This window comes from Rhinoderma darwinii, chromosome 3 (assembly GCF_050947455.1).
Source record: "Rhinoderma darwinii isolate aRhiDar2 chromosome 3, aRhiDar2.hap1, whole genome shotgun sequence".
Classification (NCBI taxonomy): Eukaryota; Metazoa; Chordata; class Amphibia; order Anura; family Rhinodermatidae; genus Rhinoderma; species Rhinoderma darwinii.
The window spans coordinates 368,669,690-368,696,805 of record NC_134689.1 but is presented as its reverse complement, the minus strand read 5'-3'; the positions used below and the strand labels follow the sequence as shown (position 1 = coordinate 368,696,805).

At 43.3% G+C, this 27,116-nt stretch overlaps 1 long non-coding RNA gene across 10 annotated transcripts in view; it reads left to right on the top strand.

The window, feature by feature from the left end:
* LOC142749986 (uncharacterized) overlaps positions 1-27,116 on the top strand; it is a 239,287-nt gene that overhangs the window by 27,732 nt on the left and 184,439 nt on the right. For 9 of the 10 annotated variants that reach the window (XR_012882539.1, XR_012882544.1, XR_012882542.1 and 6 more), the window contains 4 exons: positions 5,745-5,818; positions 10,021-10,094; positions 22,431-22,504; positions 26,707-26,780. This is a non-coding gene — a long non-coding RNA (uncharacterized LOC142749986). The remainder of the gene's footprint in view (positions 1-5,744; positions 5,819-10,020; positions 10,095-22,430; positions 22,505-26,706; positions 26,781-27,116) is intronic. The other variant, XR_012882543.1, reaches the window with a different exon arrangement.

Sequence of the window (27,116 nt, the reverse complement as noted above, 5' to 3'; positions counted from 1 at the left end):
GCCATATGGGATATTGGTTAGAAGCATTATGGCTGTCACGTCGTATTGGATGTAATGGGGGCTTTGTGGTTGGCTGGCAGGGAGGAAGTTGTGGCTAACATTGAGGATATTATGACTGGGATATGGGACATAGCGAGTGTCATGAGGATATTGTGGCTTGCAGGTGTCATTATGGCTGGCACGGGGACTTGTGTCTGTGATGTCTTGGTTAGCAAAGGGGAAAGTGAGTTCATTGTGGCTTTAATAAAGGCATAGTGGCTTGCAAAGGAGCATTGATATTTAGTGCTTTCCATTTTGGCCTTCAGGCTGGCATAAGGGGCATTGACAGCATTGTTGCATGGATAAAGTACATTGTGGTCGCATGATTGTTGATTTTCTGGTGGCTTTGTGGCTGTCATGGAGGGCATTTGACTGTCATAGTGGCATTGTGTCCCTTATAAATGACATTGTGGGTTTCATGAGGGCATAGTCACTCTTATAGGAGCATTATTGCCAGCATTGGGCATTGTAAATACCTTGGTGTCATTGAGCGCAATGTCATTGTCATTGGCGCATTGTGCCTTACATGGGAGCTTTGTGGCTGTCATGTGGTTAATTGTAGTTTGCATATAGATACTGAGGCCATTGTGTGTTGAATAAAGGACATTTGGGTGGTCATTGTAGCTTGGATAAGGGGTATCACCGGAATTGCTGCTGGGATAAAGTACACTGTAGCTGGCATGGGGACTTTGTGGCTGGCATAGTGGCCACTGCCAGCGTGGTTTCTGCCATTAAGGCATTTTTGTGGAGATAACGTAGATTGCGTGTGTCATGGGATCAATGGGGGTGTCATGGGGTTTTAGTGACTTAGGAGACCATGTAAATGACATGGGGCATAATGTGGCTATTATAAGAACCTTGTGGCTGGCATGGCGCATTGTAGCTGGAATAAGGTACATTGTGGGTGTTGTGAGTGCATTGTGGCTAACCTGAAAAGCATTGTGGCTTTTTTTAAGGTCTTGTAGCTGGCACGTCAGGCACTACGGTTGTCATGTGGGAATTTTTGTTGGCTTAGCAGGTATTGAAGGCATGGTGATTTGCATAGGGGGCATTGATGACTTTGTGGTTGTCATGTGCGGGAAATGTGGCTGGCACTGAGGAATTTGTGGCTGTCATTGGAGCCATTTAGATGTGGTGGGACAATGTAGCTGTCGTAGGTGCATTTTGTCTGTCATTGGAAAATTGTGACTGTCGTGGCTTTTTGATTTAGGGTTTGCGTGGACGATGTTTCTTTTTTTACTATGAGTGGCACAGTATAGTTGATGTGTCTAATTTTCTTTGCCTCTCTAGTGATTTGGCCACAAGTTGCAAGTCAGCATCTAGCTATTTTCGCTACTGGTGATATCACTTTGTGTCTTAACCTGGCGCATGTGAGGTCTTTGTTGAATGTGTGATATTCTTCATGATGACTGATAATAGCTATATTGTGTCCTCTCTAGGTCACATTTAGGCCCATGTCATATATGAGTTGTAAATGGTCCACTGAATAGATTGTAGAATGGTTTTCTGTTTTATACAGATGTGGAGGAGAGTGCTATTTCTTCTAGACATCTGATCTTTGATGTGATTGGTGACTAATTTTGGGATTGTGATCAGAGTTGATTATATCCTACTTATAGCTTCTAGTCAAGATGGGGTGGTTTGTGCATACTCTTGGATAGGAAGACTTGAGGTTGGATCTCTAATTTGGCTCCTCAGAATGTATCACAGAAAGGGTTTAATTGGCCCTTAAAATATTTGGGGGTTTCATTAGAAACTAGGCACACTAAAATCTCTTTACTGTTTCCAATACATCTATAGCATATACCAGGAATGTATTATCACACCTCTTTCTTGATTTTTTTTTCTAGGTGTCTATTTGAAAGTGAAGAGAAGCAAGATATGGAATCCTCCAGACAGCGGCAATAGGGGAATCAAATGACTGGTAATTAATATTATTATTAATTACTGATAATTATCAGGCTAGTTTCTAGCTCTGGACTTTCAGAGGTGTGGTAATACCTTCCCGGTATATAAGGATATATGTCTAGTAGTACATATATTGGCTATAGATATTTAAGGGCATTGTAAATGCCTTTGTGTTCTACACATGGGTGCACTGCATTTACATTCCAACATACACATTCATCACCATCTCCACTTCCCCAATGGGAAATTTTTGGCTGGTATGGAGGGTATTGTGGCTGGCATAGGGAGAATTGAGGGCATAGGGTCTGTCCTCGCGGAATTGTAATTAGCATTGAAGACATTGTTGCTGTAATACGATGCATTCCGTGATTGTTGTTGTCAGAGGACATTGTGGCTTTTATGGTAACATCGTGACTGGGAATTAGGGATAGTGTGGCTGTCATGAGGACATTGTGACTTTTTTGGAGGCATTGTGATATTTGTGTTGGGATTGTGACTGGTAAAGTGAACAATGAGGGCATTGTGACTTAGTTGGAGATGTGGTATTAAAATGGGCATTGTGTTTGGGAATGTGGTAGTTGTCATGAAATCATTTTGTTTGTCTTGGGGCATTATGGTTCTCTTAAGAGGCAATAAGTGAATTGTGGTTGTCATGGTTGTATTCCGAATGGCTAAGGGGGCATTAAGGATAATGTGGCTGGCATTGTGGGACGGCTAAGGGGGCATTAAGGATAATGTGGCTGGCATTGTGGGGCTTGTGGCTGTAATAGAGCTATTGTAGCTGGGATAAGGGACATTGTGGATGTCATGGGGGCATAGTGGCTCTTATGAGTGCATTGTTGCTTGAATGGGAGCCATTGTGGCTGGTATTTGGCTATTTGGATAAGATATATAGTGGGTGTTCTGTGGGCATTGCTTCTTGCATTAGGGGCATTGTGCGTAGAATGGGGGCAATCTAGTTGGAATAGGGCTATTAATTTCATTGTGAAAGGCATGGAGGGCATTGTGCCATTTCTTCATTTTCGTTGGCAAAAGGGGAATTGAGAACATTGTGGCTGTAATGGAGATATTGTGGCTGGGCTCAGGGACAGTGTGGCAGACATGTGGGCATAATGGCTCCAGAGGAACACTGTGGCTGGCACTTGGGCATTCCTGCCATAGGAGGAATTGTGGTTGACATAGGGACTTTGTAGTTGTCATGGGAACATTGAGGTATGCAAAAAAGGCATTCAGGCCATTGTGGCTGATATGGAGTGCAATGTGGCGTTTGTGGTGGCATTGATGCTGGCATAGATAGAATTGAGGACTTTCTGGTTCTTCGATAAATTTGTAATTGGCACTTAGGGCATTGTGGCTCGCATATGAGTAATTTGGGGATAGTGGCTGTCATGGGGGGGCATTGTGGATTTTAGGTAAGCATTGTGTCTGGTAAAGTGGACAATGAGGACATAGTGGTTGTCATGGGGCATTTTAGTTGTCCTGGTTCTATTGATGTTGGCTTAGGGAGCATTGAGGACAATATGGCTGGCATTGAGAGCATTAGATTATCATGGAGCATAGTGGCTGGGATAAGGGACATTGTGGACCTTGCAGATGTCATGGCTGCATTTTGACTGGGAAATGGGACATTGTTGATTTCATGGGGGCAATTTAGCTGGCATTTAGAGCACAGTGGCTGGCATGGAGGACAATTTACGATCATGGGGGCATTGGGGCTGGCATAAGAGGCATTGGCAGCACTGTATCTGCGCTAAAGTACATTGTGGCTCGCATAGTGGCATTGTGGCTCCTGGCATAATGACTGTCATGGGGCATTGTAGTTGTCATAGGGCTGCTATTGAAGCCATTGTGGCTGTCATGGTTGTATTGCAGTTAACTTAGGCGGCATTGAGAGCAATGTGGTTTGGATAAGGGGCATTGTGAAAGGAATAAGGGACACTGGACTTTGTATCTGTCATGGGGACATTTTAGCTGCCATATGGGATATTGGTTAGAAGCATTATGGCTGTCACCTGGTATTGGATGTAATGGGGCTTTGTGGTTGGCTGGCAGGGAGGAAGTTGTGGCTAATATTGAGGATATTATGACTGGGATATGAGACATAGCGAGTGTCATGAGGATATTGTGGCTTTCAGGTGTCATTATGGCTGGCACGGGGACTTGTGTCTGTCATGTCTTGGTTAGCAAAGGGGAAAGTGAGTTCATTGTGGCTTTAATAAAGGCATAGTGGCTTGCAAAGGAGCATTGACATTTGGTGCTTTCCATTTTGGCCTTCAGGCTGGCATAAGGGGCATTGACAGCATTGTTGCATGGATAAAGTACATTGTGGTCGCATGATTGTTGATTTTCTGGTGGCTTTGTGGCTGTCATGGAGGGCATTTGACTGTCATAGTGGCATTGTGTCCCTTATAAATGACATTGTGGGTTTCATGAGGGCATAGTCAGTCTTATAGGAGCATTATTGCCAGCATTGGGCATTGTAAATGCCTTGGTGTCATTGGCGCATTGTGCCTTACATGGGAGCTTTGTGGCTGTCATGTGGTTAATTGTAGTTGGCATATAGATACTGAGGCCATTGTGTGTTGAATAAAGGACATTTGGGTGGTCATTGTAGCTTGGATAAGGGGTATCACCAGCATTGCTGCTGGGATAAAGTACACTGTAGCTGGCATGGGGACTTTGTGGCTGGCATAGTGGCCACTGACAGCGTGGTTGCTGCCATTAAGGCATTTTTGTGGAGATAACGTAGATTGCGTGTGTCATGGGATCAATGGGGGTGTCATGGGGTTTTAGTGACTTAGGAGACCATGTAAATGACATGGGGCATAATGTGGCTATTATAAGAACCTTGTGGCTGGCATGGCGCATTGTAGCTGGAATAAGGTACATTGTGGGTGTTGTGAGTGCATTGTGGCTAACCTGAAAAGCATTGTGGCTTTTTTTAAGGTCTTGTAGCTGGCACGGCAGGCACTACGGTTGTCATGTGGGAATTTTGGTTGGCTTAGCAGGTATTGAAGGCATGGTGATTTGCATAGGGGGCATTGATGACTTTGTGGCTGTCATTGGTGCCATTTAGATGTGGTGGGACAATGTAGCTGTCATAGGTGCATTTTGGCTGTCATTGGAAAATTGTGACTGTCGTGGCTTTTTGATTTAGGGTTTGCGTGGACGATGTTTCTTTTTTTACTATGAGTGGCACAGTATAGTTGATGTGTCTAATTTTCTTTGCCTCTCTAGTGATTTGGCCACAAGTTGCAAGTCAGCATCTAGCTATTTTCGCTACTAGTTATATCACTTTGTGTCTTAACCTGGCGCATGTGAGGTCTTTGTTGAATGTGTGATATTCTTCATGATGACTGATAATAGCTATATTGTGTCCTCTCTAGGTCACATTTAGGCCCATGTCATATATGAGTTGTAAATGGTCCACTGAATAGATTGTAGAATGGTTTTCTGTTTTATACAGATGTGGAGGAGAGTGCTATTTCTTCTAGACATCTGATCTTTGATGTGATTGGTGACTAATTTTGGGGTTGTGATCAGAGTTGATTATATCCTACTTATAGCTTCTAGTCAAGATGGGGTGGTTTGTGCATACTCTTGGATAGGAAGACTTGAGGTTGGATCTCTAATTTGGATCCTCAGAATGTATCACAGAAAGGGTTTAATTGGCCCTTAAAATATTTGGGGGTTTCATTAGAAACTAGGCACACTAAAATCTCTTTACTGTTTCCAATACATCTATAGCATATACCAGGAATGTATTATCACACCTCTTTCTTGATTTTTTTTTCTAGGTTTCTATTTGAAAGTGAAGAGAAGCAAGATATGGAATCCTCCAGGCAGCGGCAATAGAGGAATCAAATGACTGGTAATTAATATTATTATTAATTACTGATAATTATCAGGCTAGTTTCTAGCTCTGGACTTTCAGAAGTGTGGTAATACCTTCCCGGTATATAAGGATATATGTCTAGTAGTACATATATTGGCTATAGATATTTAAGGGCATTGTAAATGCCTTTGTGTTCTACACATGGGTGCACTACATTTACATTCCAACATACACATTCATCACCATCTCCACTTCCCCAATGGGAAATTTTTGGCTGGTATGGAGGGTATTGTGGCTGGCATAGGGAGAATTGAGGGCATAGGGTCTGTCATCGCGGAATTGTAATTAGCATTGAAGACATTGTTGCTGTAATACGATGCATTCCGTGATTGTTGTTGTCAGAGGACATTGTGGCTTTTATGGTAACATTGTGACTAGGAATTAGGGATAGTGTGGCTGTCATGAGGACATTGTGACTTTTTTGGAGGCATTGTGATATTTGTGTTGGGATTGTGACTGGTAAAGTAAACAATGAGGGCATTGTGACTTAGTTGGAGATGTGGTATTAAAATGGGCATTGTGTTTGGGAATGTGGTAGTTGTCATGAGAGCATTTTGTTTGTCTTGGGGCATTATTAAGAGGCAATAAGTGAATTGTGGTTGCCATGGTTGTATTCCGAATGGCTAAGAGGGCATGGAGAGTAATGTGGCTGTCATTGAGGGACTTGTGGCTGTAATAGAGATATTGTGGCTGGCATAAGGGACATTGTGGATGTCATGTGGCATAGTGGCTCCATGAGTGCATTGTTGCATGAATGGGAGCCATTTTGGCTGGTATTTGGCTGTTTGGAAAAGACATATAGCCGGTGTCATGTGGACATTGTAACTGTCCTCGCGGAATTGCAATTAGCATTGAAGGCATTGTTGCTGTCATTAGATGGCATTGTGACTTAGTTGGAGATGTGGTATTAAAATGGGCATTATGTTTGGGAAAGTGGTAGTTGTCATAAAATCATTTTGTTTGTCTTGGGGCATTATGGTTCTCTTAAGAGGCAGTAAGTGAATTGTGGTTGTCATGGTTGTATTCCGAATGGCTAAGGGGGCATTAAGGATAATGTGGCTGGCATTGTGGGACACCTAAGGGGACATTAAGGATAATGTGGCTGGCATTGTGGGACTTGTGGCTGTAATAGAGCTATTGTAGCTGGGATAAGGGACATTGTGGATGTCATGGGGGCATAGTGGCTCTTATGAGTGCATTGTTGCTTGAATGGGAGCCATTGTGGCTGGTATTTGGCTATTTGGATAAGATATATAGTGGGTGTTCTGTGGGCATTGCTTCTTGCATTAGGGGCATTGTGCGTAGAATGGGGGCAATCTAGTTGGAATAGGGCTATTAATGGCATTGTGAAAGGCATGGAGGGCATTGTGCCATTTCTTCATTTTCGTTGGCAAAAGGGAAATTGAGAACATTGTAGCTGTAATTGAGATATTGTGGCTGGGCTCAGGGACAGTGTGGCAGACATGTGGGCATAATGGCTCCAGAGGAACACTGTGGCTGGCACTTGGGCATTGCTGCCATAGGAGGAATTGTGGTTGACATAGGGACTTTGTAGTTGTCATGGGAACATTGAGGTATGCAAAAAAGGCATGCATGCCATTGTGGCTGATATGGAGTGCAATGTGGCGTTTGTGGTGGCATTGATGCTGGCATAGATAGAATTGAGGGCTTTCTGGTTGTTCGATAAATTTGTAATTGGCACTTAGGGCATTGTGGCTCGCATATGAGTAATTTGGGGATAGTGGCTGTCATGGGGGGCATTGTGGATTTTAGGTAAGCATTATGTCTGGTAAAGTGGACAATGAGGACATAGTGGTTGTCATGGGGCATTTTAGTTGTCCTAGTTCTATTGATGTTGGCTTAGGGAGCATTGAGGACAATATGGCTGGCATTGAGAGCATTAGATTATCATGGAGCATAGTGGCTGGGATAAGGGACATTGTGGACCTTGCAGATGTCATGGCTGCATTTTGACTGGGAAATGGGACATTGTTGATTTCATGGGGGCAATTTAGCTGGCATTTAGAGCACAGTGGCTGGCATGGAGGACAATTTACGATCATGGGGGCATTGGGGCTGGCATAAGAGGCATTGGCAGCACTGTGTCTGCGCTAAAGTACATTGTGGCTCGCATAGTGGCATTGTGGCTCCTGGCATAATGACTGTCATGGGGCATTGTAGTTGTCATAGGGCTATTGAAGCCATTGTGGCTGTCATGGTTGTATTGCAGTTAACTTAGGCGGCATTGAGAGCAATGTGGTTTGGATAAGGGGCATTGTGAAAGGAATAAGGGACACTGGACTTTGTATCTGTCATGGGGACATTTTAGCTGCCATATGGGATATTGGTTAGAAGCATTATGGCTGTCACGTGGTATTGGATGTAATGGGGGCTTTGTGGTTGGCTTGCAGGGAGGAAGTTGTGGCTAACATTGAGGATATTATGACTGGGATATGGGACATAGCGAGTGTCATGAGGATATTGTGGCTTGCAGGTGTAATTATGGCTGGCACGGGGACTTGTGTCTGTCATGTCTTGGTTAGCAAAGGGGAAAGTGAGTTCATTGTGGCTTTAATAAAGGCATAGTGGCTTGCAAAGGAGCATTGACATTTGGTGCTTTCCATTTTGGCCTTCAGGCTGGCATAAGGGGCATTGACAGCATTGTTGCATGGATAAAGTACATTGTGGTCGCATGATTGTTGATTTTCTGGTGGCTTTGTGGCTGTCATGGAAGGCATTTGACTGTCATAGTGGCATTGTGTCCCTTATAAATGACATTGTGGGTTTCATGAGGGCATAGTCACTCTTATAGAAGCATTATTGCCAGCATTGGGCATTGTAAATACCTTGGTGTCATTGAGCGCAATGTCATTGTCATTGGGGCATTGTGCCTTACATGGGAGCTTTGTGGCTGTCATGTGGTTAATTGTAGTTTGCATATAGATACTGAGGCCATTGTGTGTTGAATAAAGGACATTTGGGTGGTCATTGTAGCTTGGATAAGGGGTATCACCGGCATTGCTGCTGGGATAAAGTACACTGTAGCTGGCATGGGGACTTTGTGGCTGGCATAGTGGCCACTGCCAGCGTGGTTTCTGCCATTAAGGCATTTTTGTGGAGATAACGTAGATTGCGTGTGTCATGGGATCAATGGGGGTGTCATGGGGTTTTAGTGACTTAGGAGACTATGTAAATGACATGGGGCATAATGTGGCTATTATAAGAACCTTGTGGCTGGCATGGCGCATTGTAGCTGGAATAAGGTACATTGTGGGTGTTGTGAGTGCATTGTGGCTAACCTGAAAAGCATTGTGGCTTTTTTTAAGGTCTTGTAGCTGGCACGGCAGGCACTACGGTTGTCATGTGGGAATTTTGGTTGGCTTAGCAGGTATTGAAGGCATGGTGATTTGCATAGGGGGCATTGATGACTTTGTGGCTGTCATTGGTGCCATTTAGATGTGGTGGGACAATGTAGCTGTCATAGGTGCATTTTGGCTGTCATTGGAAAATTGTGACTGTCGTGGCTTTTTGATTTAGGGTTTGCGTGGACGATGTTTCTTTTTTTACTATGAGTGGCACAGTATAGTTTATGTGTCTAATTTTCTTTGCCTCCTCAAGTGATTTGGCCACAAGTTGCAAGTCAGCATCTAGCTATTTTCGCTACTAGTGATATCACTTTGTGTCTTAACCTGGCGCATGTGAGGTCTTTGTTGAATGTGTGATATTCTTCATGATGACTGATAATAGCTATATTGTGTCCTCTCTAGGTCACATTTAGGCCCATGTCATATATGAGTTGTAAATGGTCCACTGAATAAATTGTAGAATGGTTTTCTGTTTTATACAGATGTGGAGGAGAGTGCTATTTCTTCTAGACATCTGATCTTTGATGTGATTGGTGACTAATTTTGGGGTTGTGATCAGAGTTGATTATATCCTACTTATAGCTTCTAGTCAAGATGGGGTGGTTTGTGCATACTCTTGGATAGGAAGACTTGAGGTTGGATCTCTAATTTGGCTCCTCAGAATGTATCACAGAAAGGGTTTAATTGGCCCTTAAAATATTTGGGGGTTTCATTAGAAACTAGGCACACTAAAATCTCTTTACTGTTTCCAATACATCTATAGCATATACCAGGAATGTATTATCACACCTCTTTCTTGATTTTTTTTACTAGGTGTCTATTTGAAAGTGAAGAGAAGCAAGATATGGAATCCTCCAGATAGTGGCAATAGAGGAATCAGATGACTGGTAATTAATATTATTATTAATTACTGATAATTATCAGGCTAGTTTCTAGCTCTGGACTTTCAGAGGTGTGGTAATACCTTCCCGGTATATAAGGATATATGTCTAGTAGTACATATATTGGCTATAGATATTTAAGGGCATTGTAAATGCCTTTGTGTTCTACACATGGGTGCACTGCATTTACATTACAACATACACATTCATCACCATCTCCACTTCCCCAATGGGAAATTTTTGGCTGGTATGGAGGGTATTGTGGCTGGCATAGGGAGAATTGAGGGCATAGGGACTGTCCTCGCGGAATTGTAATTAGCATTGAAGACATTGTTGCTGTAATACGATGCATTCCGTGATTGTTGTTGTCAGAGGACATTGTGGCTTTTATGGTAACATCGTGACTGGGAATTAGGGATAGTGTGGCTGTCATGAGGACATTGTGACTTTTTTGGAGGCATTGTGATATTTGTGTTGGGATTGTGACTGGTAAAGTGAACAATGAGGGCATTGTGACTTAGTTGGAGATGTGGTATTAAAATGGGCATTGTGTTTGGGAATGTGGTAGTTGTCATGAGAGCATTTTGTTTGTCTTGGGGCATTATTAAGAGGCAATAAGTGAATTGTGGTTGCCATGGTTGTATTCCGAATGGCTAAGAGGGCATGGAGAGTAATGTGGCTGTCATTGAGGGACTTGTGGCTGTAATAGAGATATTGTGGCTGGGATAAGGGACATTGTGGATGTCATGTGGCATAGTGGCTCTCATGAGTGCATTGTTACATGAATGCGAGCCATTTTGGCTGGTATATGGCTATTTGGATAAGACATATAGCCGCTGTTATGTGGACATTGTAACTGTCCTCGCGGAATTGTAATTAGCATTGAAGGCATTGTTGCTGTCATTAGATGGCATTGTGACTTAGTTGGAGATGTGGTATTAAAATGGGCATTCTGTTTGGGAAAGTGGTAGTTGTCATGAAATAATTTTGTTTGTCTTGGGGCATTATTGTTCTCTTAAGAGGCAATAAGTGAATTGTGGTTGTCATGGTTGTATTCCGAATGGCTAAGGGGGCATTAAGGATAATGTGGCTGGCATTGTGGGACGGCTAAGGGGGCATTAAGGATAATGTGGCTGGCATTGTGGGACTTGTGGCTGTAATAGAGCTATTGTAGCTGGGATAAGGGACATTGTGGATGTCATGGGGGCATAGTGGCTCTTATGAGTGCATTGTTGCTTGAATGGGAGCCATTGTGGCTGGTATTTGGCTATTTGGATAAGATATATAGTGGGTGTTCTGTGGGCATTGCTTCTTGCATTAGGGGCATTGTGCGTAGAATGGGGGCAATCTAGTTGGAATAGGGCTATTAATGGCATTGTGAAAGGCATGGAGGGCATTGTGCCATTTCTTCATTTTCGTTGGCAAAAGGGGAATTGAGAACATTGTGGCTGTAATGGAGATATTGTGCCTGGGCTCAGGGACAGTGTGGCAGACATGTGGGCATAATGACTCCAGAGGACTACTGTGGCTGGCACGTGGGCATTGCTGCCATAGGAGGAATTGTGGTTGACATAGGGACTTTGTAGTTGTCATGGGAGCATTGAGGTATGCAAAAAAGGCATTCAGGCCATTGTGGCTGATATGGAGTGCAATGTGGCGTTTGTGGTGGCATTGATGCTGACATAGATAGAATTGAGGGATTTCTGGTTGTTCGATAAATTTGTAATTGGCACTTAGGGCATTGTGGCTCGCATATGAGTAATTTGGGGATAGTGGCTGTCATGGGGGGGCATTGTGGATTTTAGGTAAGCATTGTGTCTGGTAAAGTAGACAATGAGGACATAGTGGTTGTCATGGGGCATTTTAGTTGTCCTGGTTCTATTGATGTTGGCTTAGGGAGCATTGAGGACAATATGGCTGACATTGAGAGCATTAGATTATCATTGAGCATAGTGGCTGGGATAAGGGATATTGTGGACCTTGCAGATGTCATGGCTGCATTTTGACTGGGAAATGGGACATTGTTGATTTCATGGGGGCAATTTAGCTGGCATTTAGAGCACAGTGGCTGGCATGGAGGACAATTTACGATCGTGGGGGCATTGGGGCTGGCATAAGAGGCATTGGCAGCACTGTGTCTGCGCTAAAGTACATTGTGGCTCGCATAGTGGCATTGTGGCTCCTGGCATAATGACTGTCATGGGGCATTGTAGTTGTCATAGGGCTATTGAAGCCATTGTGGCTGTCATGGTTGTATTGCAGTTAACTTAGGCGGCATTGAGAGCAATGTGGTTTGGATAAGGGGCATTGTGAAAGGAATAAGGGACACTGGACTTTGTATCTGTCATGGGGACATTTTAGCTGCCATATGGGATATTGGTTAGAAGCATTATGGCTGTCACGTGGTATTGGATGTAATGGGGGCTTTGTGGTTGGCTGGCAGGGAGGAAGTTGTGGCTAACATTGAGGATATTATGACTGGGATATGGGACATAGCGAGTGTCATGAGGATATTGTGGCTTGCAGGTGTCATTATGGCTGGCACGGGGACTTGTGTCTGTCATGTCTTGGTTAGCAAAGGGGAAAGTGAGTTCATTGTGGCTTTAATAAAGGCATAGTGGCTTGCAAAGGAGCATTGACATTTGGTGGTTTCCATTTTGGCCTTCGGGCTGGCATAAGGGGCATTGACTGCATTGTTGCATGGATAAAGTACATTGTGGTCGCATGATTGTTGATTTTCTGGTGGCTTGTGGCTGTCATGGAGGGCATTTGACTGTCATAGTGGCATTGTGTCCCTTATAAATGACATTGTGGGTTTCATGAGGGCATAGTCAGTCTTATAGGAGCATTATTGCCAGCATTGGGCATTGTAAATGCCTTGGTGTCATTGGCGCATTGTGCCTTACATGGGAGCTTTGTAGCTGTCATGTGGTTAATTGTAGTTTGCATATAGATACTGAGGCCATTGTGTGTTGAATAAAGGACATTTGGGTGGTCATTGTAGCTTGGATAAGGGGTATCACCGGCATTGCTGCTGGGATAAAGTACACTGTAGCTGGCATGGGGACTTTGTGGCTGGCATAGTGGCCACTGACAGCGTGGTTGCTGCCATTAAGGCATTTTTGTGGAGATAACGTAGATTGCGTGTGTCATGGGATCAATGGGGGTGTCATGGGGTTTTAGTGACTTAGGAGACCATGTAAATGACATGGGGCATAATGTGGCTATTATAAGAACCTTGTGGCTGGCATGGCGCATTGTAGCTGGAATAAGGTACATTGTGGGTGTTGTGAGTGCATTGTGGCTAACCTGAAAAGCATTGTGGCTTTTTTTAAGGTCTTGTAGCTGGCACGGCAGGCACTACGGTTGTCATGTGGGAATTTTGGTTGGCTTAGCAGGTATTGAAGGCATGGTGATTTGCATAGGGGGCATTGATGACTTTGTGGCTGTCATTGGTGCCATTTAGATGTGGTGGGACAATGTAGCTGTCATAGGTGCATTTTGGCTGTCATTGGAAAATTGTGACTGTCGTGACTTTTTGATTTAGGGTTTGCGTGGACGATGTTTCTTTTTTTACTATGAGTGGCACAGTATAGTTGATGTGTCTAATTTTCTTTGCCTCTCTAGTGATTTGGCCACAAGTTGCAAGTCAGCATCTAGCTATTTTCGCTACTAGTTATATCACTTTGTGTCTTAACCTGGCGCATGTGAGGTCTTTGTTGAATGTGTGATATTCTTCATGATGACTGATAATAGCTATATTGTGTCCTCTCTAGGTCACATTTAGGCCCATGTCATATATGAGTTGTAAATGGTCCACTGAATAGATTGTAGAATGGTTTTCTGTTTTATACAGATGTGGAGGAGAGTGCTATTTCTTCTAGACATCTGATCTTTGATGTGATTGGTGACTAATTTTGGGATTGTGATCAGAGTTGATTATATCCTACTTATAGCTTCTAGTCAAGATGGGGTGGTTTGTGCATACTCTTGGATAGGAAGACTTGAGGTTGGATCTCTAATTTGGCTCCTCAGAATGTATCACAGAAAGGGTTTAATTGGCCCTTAAAATATTTGGGGGTTTCATTAGAAACTAGGCACACTAAAATCTCTTTACTGTTTCCAATACATCTATAGCATATACCAGGAATGTATTATCACACCTCTTTCTTGATTTTTTTTTTCTAGGTGTCTATTTGAAAGTGAAGAGAAGCAAGATATGGAATCCTCCAGACAGCGGCAATAGGGGAATCAAATGACTGGTAATTAATATTATTATTAATTACTGATAATTATCAGGCTAGTTTCTAGCTCTGGACTTTCAGAGGTGTGGTAATACCTTCCCGGTATATAAGGATATATGTCTAGTAGTACATATATTGGCTATAGATATTTAAGGGCATTGTAAATGCCTTTGTGTTCTACACATGGGTGCACTGCATTTACATTCCAACATACACATTCATCACCATCTCCACTTCCCCAATGGGAAATTTTTGGCTGGTATGGAGGGTATTGTGGCTGGCATAGGGAGAATTGAGGGCATAGGGTCTGTCCTCGCGGAATTGTAATTAGCATTGAAGACATTGTTGCTGTAATACGATGCATTCCGTGATTGTTGTTGTCAGAGGACATTGTGGCTTTTATGGTAACATCGTGACTGGGAATTAGGGATAGTGTGGCTGTCATGAGGACATTGTGACTTTTTTGGAGGCATTGTGATATTTGTGTTGGGATTGTGACTGGTAAAGTGAACAATGAGGGCATTGTGACTTAGTTGGAGATGTGGTATTAAAATGGGCATTGTGTTTGGGAATGTGGTAGTTGTCATGAGAGCATTTTGTTTGTCTTGGGGCATTATTAAGAGGCAATAAATGAATTGTGGTTTCCATGGTTGTATTCCGAATGGCTAAGAGGGCATGGAGAGTAATGTGGCTGTCATTGAGGGACTTGTGGCTGGGATAAGGGACATTGTGGATGTCATGTGGCATAGTGGCTCTCATGAGTGCATTGTTGCATGAATGGGAGCCATTGTGGCTGGTATTTGGCTATTTGGAAAAGACATATAGCCGGTGTCATGTGGACATTGTAACTGTCCTCGCAGAATTGCAATTAGCATTGAAGGCATTGTTGCTGTCATTAGATGGCATTGTGACTTAGTTGGAGATGTGGTATTAAAATGGGCATTATGTTTGGGAAAGTGGTAGTTGTCATGAAATCATTTTGTTTGTCTTGGGGCATTATGGTTCTCTTAAGAGGCAGTAAGTGAATTGTGGTTGTCATGGTTGTATTCCGAATGGCTAAGGGGGCATTAAGGATAATGTGGCTGGCATTGTGGGACGGCTAATGGGACATTAAGGATAATGTGGCTGGCATTGTGGGACTTGTGGCTGTAATAGAGCTATTGTAGCTGGGATAAGGGACATTGTGGATGTCATGGGGGCATAGTGGCTCTTATGAGTGCATTGTTGCTTGAATGGGAGCCATTGTGGCTGGTATTTGGCTATTTGGATAAGATATATAGTGGGTGTTCTGTGGGCATTGCTTCTTGCATTAGGGGCATTGTGCGTAGAATGGGGCAATCTAGTTGGAATAGGGCTATTAATGGCATTGTGAAAGGCATGGAGGGCATTGTGCCATTTCTTCATTTTCGTTGGCAAAAGGGAAATTGAGAACATTGTAGCTGTAATTGAGATATTGTGGCTGGGCTCAGGGACAGTGTGGCAGACATGTGGGCATAATGGCTCCAGAGGAACACTGTGGCTGGCACTTGGGCATTGCTGCCATAGGAGGAATTGTGGTTGACATAGGGACTTTGTAGTTGTCATGGGAACATTGAGGTATGCAAAAAAGGCATGCAGGCCATTGTGGCTGATATGGAGTGCAATGTGGCGTTTGTGGTGGCATTGATGCTGGCATAGATAGAATTGAGGGCTTTCTGGTTGTTCGATAAATTTGTAATTGGCACTTAGGGCATTGTGGCTCGCATATGAGTAATTTGGGGATAGTGGCTGTCATGGGGGGGCATTGTGGATTTTAGGTAAGCATTGTGTCTTGTAAAGTGGACAATGAGGACATAGTGGTTGTCATGGGGCATTTTAGTTGTCCTGGTTCTATTGATGTTGGCTTAGGGAGCATTGAGGACAATATGGCTGGCATTGAGAGCATTAGATTATCATGGAGCATAGTGGCTGGGATAAGAGACATTGTGGACCTTGCAGATGTCATGGCTGCATTTTGACTGGGAAATGGGACATTGTTGATTTCATGGGGGCAATTTAGCTGGCATTTAGAGCACAGTGGCTGGCATGGAGGACAATTTACGATCATGGGGGCATTGGGGCTGGCATAAGAGGCATTGGCAGCACTGTGTCTGCGCTAAAGTACATTGTGGCTCGCATAGTGGCATTGTGGCTCCTGGCATAATGACTGTCATGGGGCATTGTAGTTGTCATAGGGCTATTGAAGCCATTGTGGCTGTCATGGTTGTATTGCAGTTAACTTAGGCGGCATTGAGAGCAATGTGGTTTGGATAAGGGGCATTGTGAAAGGAATAAGGGACACTGGACTTTGTATCTGTCATGGGGACATTTTAGCTGCCATATGGGATATTGGTTAGAAGCATTATGGCTGTCACGTCGTATTGGATGTAATGGGGGCTTTGTGGTTGGCTGGCAGGGAGGAAGTTGTGGCTAACATTGAGGATATTATGACTGGGATATGGGACATAGCGAGTGTCATGAGGATATTGTGGCTTGCAGGTGTCATTATGGCTGGCACGGGGACTTGTGTCTGTGATGTCTTGGTTAGCAAAGGGGAAAGTGAGTTCATTGTGGCTTTAATAAAGGCATAGTGGCTTGCAAAGGAGCATTGATATTTAGTGCTTTCCATTTTGGCCTTCAGGCTGGCATAAGGGGCATTGACAGCATTGTTGCATGGATAAAGTACATTGTGGTCGCATGATTGTTGATTTTCTGGTGGCTTTGTGGCTGTCATGGAGGGCATTTGACTGTCATAGTGGCATTGTGTCCCTTATAAATGACATTGTGGGTTTCATGAGGGCATAGTCACTCTTATAGGAGCATTATTGCCAGCATTGGGCATTGTAAATACCTTGGTGTCATTGAGCGCAATGTCATTGTCATTGGCGCATTGTGCCTTACATGGGAGCTTTGTGGCTGTCATGTGGTTAATTGTAGTTTGCATATAGATACTGAGGCCATTGTGTGTTGAATAAAGGACATTTGGGTGGTCATTGTAGCTTGGATAAGGGGTATCACCGGAATTGCTGCTGGGATAAAGTACACTGTAGCTGGCATGGGGACTTTGTGGCTGGCATAGTGGCCACTGCCAGCGTGGTTTCTGCCATTAAGGCATTTTTGTGGAGATAACGTAGATTGCGTGTGTCATGGGATCAATGGGGGTGTCATGGGGTTTTAGTGACTTAGGAGACCATGTAAATGACATGGGGCATAATGTGGCTATTATAAGAACCTTGTGGCTGGCATGGCGCATTGTAGCTGGAATAAGGTACATTGTGGGTGTTGTGAGTGCATTGTGGCTAACCTGAAAAGCATTGTGGCTTTTTTTAAGGTCTTGTAGCTGGCACGTCAGGCACTACGGTTGTCATGTGGGAATTTTTGTTGGCTTAGCAGGTATTGAAGGCATGGTGATTTGCATAGGGGGCATTGATGACTTTGTGGTTGTCATGTGCGGGAAATGTGGCTGGCACTGAGGAATTTGTGGCTGTCATTGGAGCCATTTAGATGTGGTGGGACAATGTAGCTGTCGTAGGTGCATTTTGTCTGTCATTGGAAAATTGTGACTGTCGTGGCTTTTTGATTTAGGGTTTGCGTGGACGATGTTTCTTTTTTTACTATGAGTGGCACAGTATAGTTGATGTGTCTAATTTTCTTTGCCTCTCTAGTGATTTGGCCACAAGTTGCAAGTCAGCATCTAGCTATTTTCGCTACTGGTGATATCACTTTGTGTCTTAACCTGGCGCATGTGAGGTCTTTGTTGAATGTGTGATATTCTTCATGATGACTGATAATAGCTATATTGTGTCCTCTCTAGGTCACATTTAGGCCCATGTCATATATGAGTTGTAAATGGTCCACTGAATAGATTGTAGAATGGTTTTCTGTTTTATACAGATGTGGAGGAGAGTGCTATTTCTTCTAGACATCTGATCTTTGATGTGATTGGTGACTAATTTTGGGATTGTGATCAGAGTTGATTATATCCTACTTATAGCTTCTAGTCAAGATGGGGTGGTTTGTGCATACTCTTGGATAGGAAGACTTGAGGTTGGATCTCTAATTTGGCTCCTCAGAATGTATCACAGAAAGGGTTTAATTGGCCCTTAAAATATTTGGGGGTTTCATTAGAAACTAGGCACACTAAAATCTCTTTACTGTTTCCAATACATCTATAGCATATACCAGGAATGTATTATCACACCTCTTTCTTGATTTTTTTTTCTAGGTGTCTATTTGAAAGTGAAGAGAAGCAAGATATGGAATCCTCCAGACAGCGGCAATAGGGGAATCAAATGACTGGTAATTAATATTATTATTAATTACTGATAATTATCAGGCTAGTTTCTAGCTCTGGACTTTCAGAGGTGTGGTAATACCTTCCCGGTATATAAGGATATATGTCTAGTAGTACATATATTGGCTATAGATATTTAAGGGCATTGTAAATGCCTTTGTGTTCTACACATGGGTGCACTGCATTTACATTCCAACATACACATTCATCACCATCTCCACTTCCCCAATGGGAAATTTTTGGCTGGTATGGAGGGTATTGTGGCTGGCATAGGGAGAATTGAGGGCATAGGGTCTGTCCTCGCGGAATTGTAATTAGCATTGAAGACATTGTTGCTGTAATACGATGCATTCCGTGATTGTTGTTGTCAGAGGACATTGTGGCTTTTATGGTAACATCGTGACTGGGAATTAGGGATAGTGTGGCTGTCATGAGGACATTGTGACTTTTTTGGAGGCATTGTGATATTTGTGTTGGGATTGTGACTGGTAAAGTGAACAATGAGGGCATTGTGACTTAGTTGGAGATGTGGTATTAAAATGGGCATTGTGTTTGGGAATGTGGTAGTTGTCATGAAATCATTTTGTTTGTCTTGGGGCATTATGGTTCTCTTAAGAGGCAATAAGTGAATTGTGGTTGTCATGGTTGTATTCCGAATGGCTAAGGGGGCATTAAGGATAATGTGGCTGGCATTGTGGGACGGCTAAGGGGGCATTAAGGATAATGTGGCTGGCATTGTGGGGCTTGTGGCTGTAATAGAGCTATTGTAGCTGGGATAAGGGACATTGTGGATGTCATGGGGGCATAGTGGCTCTTATGAGTGCATTGTTGCTTGAATGGGAGCCATTGTGGCTGGTATTTGGCTATTTGGATAAGATATATAGTGGGTGTTCTGTGGGCATTGCTTCTTGCATTAGGGGCATTGTGCGTAGAATGGGGGCAATCTAGTTGGAATAGGGCTATTAATTTCATTGTGAAAGGCATGGAGGGCATTGTGCCATTTCTTCATTTTCGTTGGCAAAAGGGGAATTGAGAACATTGTGGCTGTAATGGAGATATTGTGGCTGGGCTCAGGGACAGTGTGGCAGACATGTGGGCATAATGGCTCCAGAGGAACACTGTGGCTGGCACTTGGGCATTCCTGCCATAGGAGGAATTGTGGTTGACATAGGGACTTTGTAGTTGTCATGGGAACATTGAGGTATGCAAAAAAGGCATTCAGGCCATTGTGGCTGATATGGAGTGCAATGTGGCGTTTGTGGTGGCATTGATGCTGGCATAGATAGAATTGAGGACTTTCTGGTTCTTCGATAAATTTGTAATTGGCACTTAGGGCATTGTGGCTCGCATATGAGTAATTTGGGGATAGTGGCTGTCATGGGGGGGCATTGTGGATTTTAGGTAAGCATTGTGTCTGGTAAAGTGGACAATGAGGACATAGTGGTTGTCATGGGGCATTTTAGTTGTCCTGGTTCTATTGATGTTGGCTTAGGGAGCATTGAGGACAATATGGCTGGCATTGAGAGCATTAGATTATCATGGAGCATAGTGGCTGGGATAAGGGACATTGTGGACCTTGCAGATGTCATGGCTGCATTTTGACTGGGAAATGGGACATTGTTGATTTCATGGGGGCAATTTAGCTGGCATTTAGAGCACAGTGGCTGGCATGGAGGACAATTTACGATCATGGGGGCATTGGGGCTGGCATAAGAGGCATTGGCAGCACTGTATCTGCGCTAAAGTACATTGTGGCTCGCATAGTGGCATTGTGGCTCCTGGCATAATGACTGTCATGGGGCATTGTAGTTGTCATAGGGCTGCTATTGAAGCCATTGTGGCTGTCATGGTTGTATTGCAGTTAACTTAGGCGGCATTGAGAGCAATGTGGTTTGGATAAGGGGCATTGTGAAAGGAATAAGGGACACTGGACTTTGTATCTGTCATGGGGACATTTTAGCTGCCATATGGGATATTGGTTAGAAGCATTATGGCTGTCACCTGGTATTGGATGTAATGGGGCTTTGTGGTTGGCTGGCAGGGAGGAAGTTGTGGCTAATATTGAGGATATTATGACTGGGATATGAGACATAGCGAGTGTCATGAGGATATTGTGGCTTTCAGGTGTCATTATGGCTGGCACGGGGACTTGTGTCTGTCATGTCTTGGTTAGCAAAGGGGAAAGTGAGTTCATTGTGGCTTTAATAAAGGCATAGTGGCTTGCAAAGGAGCATTGACATTTGGTGCTTTCCATTTTGGCCTTCAGGCTGGCATAAGGGGCATTGACAGCATTGTTGCATGGATAAAGTACATTGTGGTCGCATGATTGTTGATTTTCTGGTGGCTTTGTGGCTGTCATGGAGGGCATTTGACTGTCATAGTGGCATTGTGTCCCTTATAAATGACATTGTGGGTTTCATGAGGGCATAGTCAGTCTTATAGGAGCATTATTGCCAGCATTGGGCATTGTAAATGCCTTGGTGTCATTGGCGCATTGTGCCTTACATGGGAGCTTTGTGGCTGTCATGTGGTTAATTGTAGTTGGCATATAGATACTGAGGCCATTGTGTGTTGAATAAAGGACATTTGGGTGGTCATTGTAGCTTGGATAAGGGGTATCACCAGCATTGCTGCTGGGATAAAGTACACTGTAGCTGGCATGGGGACTTTGTGGCTGGCATAGTGGCCACTGACAGCGTGGTTGCTGCCATTAAGGCATTTTTGTGGAGATAACGTAGATTGCGTGTGTCATGGGATCAATGGGGGTGTCATGGGGTTTTAGTGACTTAGGAGACCATGTAAATGACATGGGGCATAATGTGGCTATTATAAGAACCTTGTGGCTGGCATGGCGCATTGTAGCTGGAATAAGGTACATTGTGGGTGTTGTGAGTGCATTGTGGCTAACCTGAAAAGCATTGTGGCTTTTTTTAAGGTCTTGTAGCTGGCACGGCAGGCACTACGGTTGTCATGTGGGAATTTTGGTTGGCTTAGCAGGTATTGAAGGCATGGTGATTTGCATAGGGGGCATTGATGACTTTGTGGCTGTCATTGGTGCCATTTAGATGTGGTGGGACAATGTAGCTGTCATAGGTGCATTTTGGCTGTCATTGGAAAATTGTGACTGTCGTGGCTTTTTGATTTAGGGTTTGCGTGGACGATGTTTCTTTTTTTACTATGAGTGGCACAGTATAGTTGATGTGTCTAATTTTCTTTGCCTCTCTAGTGATTTGGCCACAAGTTGCAAGTCAGCATCTAGCTATTTTCGCTACTAGTTATATCACTTTGTGTCTTAACCTGGCGCATGTGAGGTCTTTGTTGAATGTGTGATATTCTTCATGATGACTGATAATAGCTATATTGTGTCCTCTCTAGGTCACATTTAGGCCCATGTCATATATGAGTTGTAAATGGTCCACTGAATAGATTGTAGAATGGTTTTCTGTTTTATACAGATGTGGAGGAGAGTGCTATTTCTTCTAGACATCTGATCTTTGATGTGATTGGTGACTAATTTTGGGGTTGTGATCAGAGTTGATTATATCCTACTTATAGCTTCTAGTCAAGATGGGGTGGTTTGTGCATACTCTTGGATAGGAAGACTTGAGGTTGGATCTCTAATTTGGATCCTCAGAATGTATCACAGAAAGGGTTTAATTGGCCCTTAAAATATTTGGGGGTTTCATTAGAAACTAGGCACACTAAAATCTCTTTACTGTTTCCAATACATCTATAGCATATACCAGGAATGTATTATCACACCTCTTTCTTGATTTTTTTTTCTAGGTTTCTATTTGAAAGTGAAGAGAAGCAAGATATGGAATCCTCCAGGCAGCGGCAATAGAGGAATCAAATGACTGGTAATTAATATTATTATTAATTACTGATAATTATCAGGCTAGTTTCTAGCTCTGGACTTTCAGAAGTGTGGTAATACCTTCCCGGTATATAAGGATATATGTCTAGTAGTACATATATTGGCTATAGATATTTAAGGGCATTGTAAATGCCTTTGTGTTCTACACATGGGTGCACTACATTTACATTCCAACATACACATTCATCACCATCTCCACTTCCCCAATGGGAAATTTTTGGCTGGTATGGAGGGTATTGTGGCTGGCATAGGGAGAATTGAGGGCATAGGGTCTGTCATCGCGGAATTGTAATTAGCATTGAAGACATTGTTGCTGTAATACGATGCATTCCGTGATTGTTGTTGTCAGAGGACATTGTGGCTTTTATGGTAACATTGTGACTAGGAATTAGGGATAGTGTGGCTGTCATGAGGACATTGTGACTTTTTTGGAGGCATTGTGATATTTGTGTTGGGATTGTGACTGGTAAAGTAAACAATGAGGGCATTGTGACTTAGTTGGAGATGTGGTATTAAAATGGGCATTGTGTTTGGGAATGTGGTAGTTGTCATGAGAGCATTTTGTTTGTCTTGGGGCATTATTAAGAGGCAATAAGTGAATTGTGGTTGCCATGGTTGTATTCCGAATGGCTAAGAGGGCATGGAGAGTAATGTGGCTGTCATTGAGGGACTTGTGGCTGTAATAGAGATATTGTGGCTGGCATAAGGGACATTGTGGATGTCATGTGGCATAGTGGCTCCATGAGTGCATTGTTGCATGAATGGGAGCCATTTTGGCTGGTATTTGGCTGTTTGGAAAAGACATATAGCCGGTGTCATGTGGACATTGTAACTGTCCTCGCGGAATTGCAATTAGCATTGAAGGCATTGTTGCTGTCATTAGATGGCATTGTGACTTAGTTGGAGATGTGGTATTAAAATGGGCATTATGTTTGGGAAAGTGGTAGTTGTCATAAAATCATTTTGTTTGTCTTGGGGCATTATGGTTCTCTTAAGAGGCAGTAAGTGAATTGTGGTTGTCATGGTTGTATTCCGAATGGCTAAGGGGGCATTAAGGATAATGTGGCTGGCATTGTGGGACACCTAAGGGGACATTAAGGATAATGTGGCTGGCATTGTGGGACTTGTGGCTGTAATAGAGCTATTGTAGCTGGGATAAGGGACATTGTGGATGTCATGGGGGCATAGTGGCTCTTATGAGTGCATTGTTGCTTGAATGGGAGCCATTGTGGCTGGTATTTGGCTATTTGGATAAGATATATAGTGGGTGTTCTGTGGGCATTGCTTCTTGCATTAGGGGCATTGTGCGTAGAATGGGGGCAATCTAGTTGGAATAGGGCTATTAATGGCATTGTGAAAGGCATGGAGGGCATTGTGCCATTTCTTCATTTTCGTTGGCAAAAGGGAAATTGAGAACATTGTAGCTGTAATTGAGATATTGTGGCTGGGCTCAGGGACAGTGTGGCAGACATGTGGGCATAATGGCTCCAGAGGAACACTGTGGCTGGCACTTGGGCATTGCTGCCATAGGAGGAATTGTGGTTGACATAGGGACTTTGTAGTTGTCATGGGAACATTGAGGTATGCAAAAAAGGCATGCATGCCATTGTGGCTGATATGGAGTGCAATGTGGCGTTTGTGGTGGCATTGATGCTGGCATAGATAGAATTGAGGGCTTTCTGGTTGTTCGATAAATTTGTAATTGGCACTTAGGGCATTGTGGCTCGCATATGAGTAATTTGGGGATAGTGGCTGTCATGGGGGGCATTGTGGATTTTAGGTAAGCATTATGTCTGGTAAAGTGGACAATGAGGACATAGTGGTTGTCATGGGGCATTTTAGTTGTCCTAGTTCTATTGATGTTGGCTTAGGGAGCATTGAGGACAATATGGCTGGCATTGAGAGCATTAGATTATCATGGAGCATAGTGGCTGGGATAAGGGACATTGTGGACCTTGCAGATGTCATGGCTGCATTTTGACTGGGAAATGGGACATTGTTGATTTCATGGGGGCAATTTAGCTGGCATTTAGAGCACAGTGGCTGGCATGGAGGACAATTTACGATCATGGGGGCATTGGGGCTGGCATAAGAGGCATTGGCAGCACTGTGTCTGCGCTAAAGTACATTGTGGCTCGCATAGTGGCATTGTGGCTCCTGGCATAATGACTGTCATGGGGCATTGTAGTTGTCATAGGGCTATTGAAGCCATTGTGGCTGTCATGGTTGTATTGCAGTTAACTTAGGCGGCATTGAGAGCAATGTGGTTTGGATAAGGGGCATTGTGAAAGGAATAAGGGACACTGGACTTTGTATCTGTCATGGGGACATTTTAGCTGCCATATGGGATATTGGTTAGAAGCATTATGGCTGTCACGTGGTATTGGATGTAATGGGGGCTTTGTGGTTGGCTTGCAGGGAGGAAGTTGTGGCTAACATTGAGGATATTATGACTGGGATATGGGACATAGCGAGTGTCATGAGGATATTGTGGCTTGCAGGTGTAATTATGGCTGGCACGGGGACTTGTGTCTGTCATGTCTTGGTTAGCAAAGGGGAAAGTGAGTTCATTGTGGCTTTAATAAAGGCATAGTGGCTTGCAAAGGAGCATTGACATTTGGTGCTTTCCATTTTGGCCTTCAGGCTGGCATAAGGGGCATTGACAGCATTGTTGCATGGATAAAGTACATTGTGGTCGCATGATTGTTGATTTTCTGGTGGCTTTGTGGCTGTCATGGAAGGCATTTGACTGTCATAGTGGCATTGTGTCCCTTATAAATGACATTGTGGGTTTCATGAGGGCATAGTCACTCTTATAGAAGCATTATTGCCAGCATTGGGCATTGTAAATACCTTGGTGTCATTGAGCGCAATGTCATTGTCATTGGGGCATTGTGCCTTACATGGGAGCTTTGTGGCTGTCATGTGGTTAATTGTAGTTTGCATATAGATACTGAGGCCATTGTGTGTTGAATAAAGGACATTTGGGTGGTCATTGTAGCTTGGATAAGGGGTATCACCGGCATTGCTGCTGGGATAAAGTACACTGTAGCTGGCATGGGGACTTTGTGGCTGGCATAGTGGCCACTGCCAGCGTGGTTTCTGCCATTAAGGCATTTTTGTGGAGATAACGTAGATTGCGTGTGTCATGGGATCAATGGGGGTGTCATGGGGTTTTAGTGACTTAGGAGACTATGTAAATGACATGGGGCATAATGTGGCTATTATAAGAACCTTGTGGCTGGCATGGCGCATTGTAGCTGGAATAAGGTACATTGTGGGTGTTGTGAGTGCATTGTGGCTAACCTGAAAAGCATTGTGGCTTTTTTTAAGGTCTTGTAGCTGGCACGGCAGGCACTACGGTTGTCATGTGGGAATTTTGGTTGGCTTAGCAGGTATTGAAGGCATGGTGATTTGCATAGGGGGCATTGATGACTTTGTGGCTGTCATTGGTGCCATTTAGATGTGGTGGGACAATGTAGCTGTCATAGGTGCATTTTGGCTGTCATTGGAAAATTGTGACTGTCGTGGCTTTTTGATTTAGGGTTTGCGTGGACGATGTTTCTTTTTTTACTATGAGTGGCACAGTATAGTTTATGTGTCTAATTTTCTTTGCCTCCTCAAGTGATTTGGCCACAAGTTGCAAGTCAGCATCTAGCTATTTTCGCTACTAGTGATATCACTTTGTGTCTTAACCTGGCGCATGTGAGGTCTTTGTTGAATGTGTGATATTCTTCATGATGACTGATAATAGCTATATTGTGTCCTCTCTAGGTCACATTTAGGCCCATGTCATATATGAGTTGTAAATGGTCCACTGAATAAATTGTAGAATGGTTTTCTGTTTTATACAGATGTGGAGGAGAGTGCTATTTCTTCTAGACATCTGATCTTTGATGTGATTGGTGACTAATTTTGGGGTTGTGATCAGAGTTGATTATATCCTACTTATAGCTTCTAGTCAAGATGGGGTGGTTTGTGCATACTCTTGGATAGGAAGACTTGAGGTTGGATCTCTAATTTGGCTCCTCAGAATGTATCACAGAAAGGGTTTAATTGGCCCTTAAAATATTTGGGGGTTTCATTAGAAACTAGGCACACTAAAATCTCTTTACTGTTTCCAATACATCTATAGCATATACCAGGAATGTATTATCACACCTCTTTCTTGATTTTTTTTACTAGGTGTCTATTTGAAAGTGAAGAGAAGCAAGATATGGAATCCTCCAGATAGTGGCAATAGAGGAATCAGATGACTGGTAATTAATATTATTATTAATTACTGATAATTATCAGGCTAGTTTCTAGCTCTGGACTTTCAGAGGTGTGGTAATACCTTCCCGGTATATAAGGATATATGTCTAGTAGTACATATATTGGCTATAGATATTTAAGGGCATTGTAAATGCCTTTGTGTTCTACACATGGGTGCACTGCATTTACATTACAACATACACATTCATCACCATCTCCACTTCCCCAATGGGAAATTTTTGGCTGGTATGGAGGGTATTGTGGCTGGCATAGGGAGAATTGAGGGCATAGGGACTGTCCTCGCGGAATTGTAATTAGCATTGAAGACATTGTTGCTGTAA